Genomic DNA, 2,696 nt, shown 5'->3' on the forward strand with positions numbered 1-2,696 from the left:
TTTAAAATATTGATATCTTAGAGATCTTTTGATATTATCATTAAAACAGCTGTACAGTACTCTGTGGTATGAATAAATGACTAAAGTTTACTCAACTGGTTCCCTGTAAGTGGGCATCTAGTTAGTTTTTACTGTTAGAAAAAATACTGCAGTAAATATCCTTGTACATATCTGTTTGTATGCATTTGTGAGCATTTCTGTAGTGTTGATTTCTACAAATGGAATTGCTTGTTGTGGGATATATGCATTTAAAATCTGTATAGAAACTTTCCATTTGCTCTCCAAAAATGATATGTAATTTCTCTTCCACCACTAGTGGAGCTTCTTCATTTTTACACAGACAGAAATTAAACTGTGTTTATTGTTTTGTCTGCCAAGCATTCATTTCCCCTTTTCTGGTGATAGTTCCCTGATTTCCACTGGGGCAACCACCTTCTCTCCAAGACTCCACTTACGGCTGCAGCACTAGAACATGCGACCTATACCTGAATTTTGATCTCTGAATCCATCTAGCCTTGTGGTTGGTTCAGAGATAGGCAAATGACAAAGGCGAGGCAAGTTACTGTAATTCCTTCTCCTGGTCACAGTCATTGTTTCAGGGAGGGTACAAACCTCAATGTGATCCAGTTAGAGTAAATCCAGGAACTTCTGGGAGCTGTACCAGAAAGTGGCACTTGTCTCTTTCTACCATTCATGGACCTAAGAGGAGGCGGGCCCAAGGAATACAGTTTCCTTATTTTCTAAATTTCCGTTGGTAGCAGAGCCGCGCCCTCTGCCTCCTTTGATCCATACTAACTCATGTTCTCCTCCTGCCTCAGTCCCTTCTGTATCTTGATAATCTCCATTTCTGCTAAATAGTTCTCAGCCTGGGAATATGCCCAAGTTTTTCTTATATTAAATAAAAATCTTTCCTTCAGACTAGTGCATAACTCTTGTGTTCCTTCCTTTAAAGCTACGAATAAACTTCTTGGAAGAGTCATTTCCACTGTAACCTTATCCCACTCTAACCTGTCTTCCCCCATCACTTCACTTAATCTTGGAAAATTTTTAGGGACAACTTAATTTTTAAAAATTTAGATACAATTTACATACCATAAAATTTGCAATTTAGAAGTGTACAACTTCATGGTTGTACAACCATCACAACTATCTAATTTGAGAACATTTTCATCTCCCCCAAAAGAAATCTTATACCCATTAATAGTCACTCCCCAGGTCCTGACATCCATTAATCTACTTTATGTCTCTATAGATTTGCCTATTCTGGACATTTCATGTAAGTAGACTCATACAATATGTAGCCTTTGTATCTGGCTTCTTTTGCTTAGCATAATATTTTCAACGTTAATCCATGCTGTGTGTATATTAGTGACCTAATAATGTTTCATTGTTTTTATATAAAACTTTCTGTTTATCCATTCATCAACTGATTAACATTTGGGTTGTTTCCAGCTTTTTGGCTATTATGAATAATGGTGCTATGAACATTTGTCTATAAGTTTTGTGTGAACATACTCATATGTTTTCATTTATCTTGGGTCTATACTAGGAGTGGAATTGTTGGATCTTATGGTAGCTCTATGTTTAACTTCTTGAGGAATTGCTAAACTGTTTTCCAGCTACACCATTTTATATTCCCACCAGCAGCTTATAGGGTTCCAGTTTTACCCCATCTTCTCTAGCACTTGTTATTTTTCAGTTTTGTTTTTTTTCTTAACTATAGCCATCCTAGTGAGTGTGAAGTGGTATCTCATTTGTGATTTTGATTTGCATTTCCCTGATGACTAATGATGTTGAACATCTTTTCATGTACTTATTGGCCATTTGTGTGTTTTCTTTGGAAAAATGTCTATTCACATCCTTTGCACATTTTAAATTGGGTTATTTGTCTTTTTATTGTTGAGTTTAAGAATTCTTTATGTATTCTGGATAGTAGACCCTCATTAGCTATATGATTTGCAGATATTTTCTTGAATTCTGCGGGTTATGTTTTTTACTGTCTGGATAGTGTCTTTTTAAAGCACAAATATTTTAAATTTTGATGAAGTCCACTTACCTATTTTTTTCTTTGGTTTCTTGTGCTTTTGGTGTCATACTTAAGAAACTGTTGCCTAATTCAAGGCCACAAAGGCTTACCTCTTTTTTCTTTCTAAGAGTTTTTAATGTTAGCCCTTGCATTTAGGCCTTTGATCTATTTTGAGTTAAGTATGTGGTGTGAGGGAGTCCACATTAATTCTTTTGTGTGTAGATATCCAGTTGTCCCAGCACCATTTGTTGAAGCCCTGTTTTTTCCTTGTTGAATAGTCTTGGTACCCTTGTCAGCACCAGACTCAGCCAGTGAGCGAACTGGCCATCCCTATATAGGATCTGAATCCATGGCCTTGGTGTTATCAGCACCGCACTCTCCTGAGTGAGCCACAGGCCGGCCCTAAGAACTTTTATTTTTAAATAACTTCCCAGATATTCTAAAAAATATACTTCCCAGATATTCTAAAGTGCAGATGGGGCTGAGAACCACTATGTTAGGCAGGTGGAAGGTAACTTCCCAGATATTCTAAAGTGCAGATGGGGCTGAGAACCACTATGTTAGGCAGGTGGAAGGCAGCATCAGTCCTCCAAGTGAAGAGGTAAGGGATGACTTCTAAAATGGGGGAACTTCCTGTGGGAACCAGTACTTGAGCTCTGTGGTTGAGCTA

The sequence above is a fragment of the Galeopterus variegatus genome, unplaced genomic scaffold (genome assembly GCF_000696425.1).
Source record: "Galeopterus variegatus unplaced genomic scaffold, G_variegatus-3.0.2 Scaffold11229, whole genome shotgun sequence".
In the NCBI taxonomy this organism is placed as follows: Eukaryota; Metazoa; Chordata; class Mammalia; order Dermoptera; family Cynocephalidae; genus Galeopterus; species Galeopterus variegatus.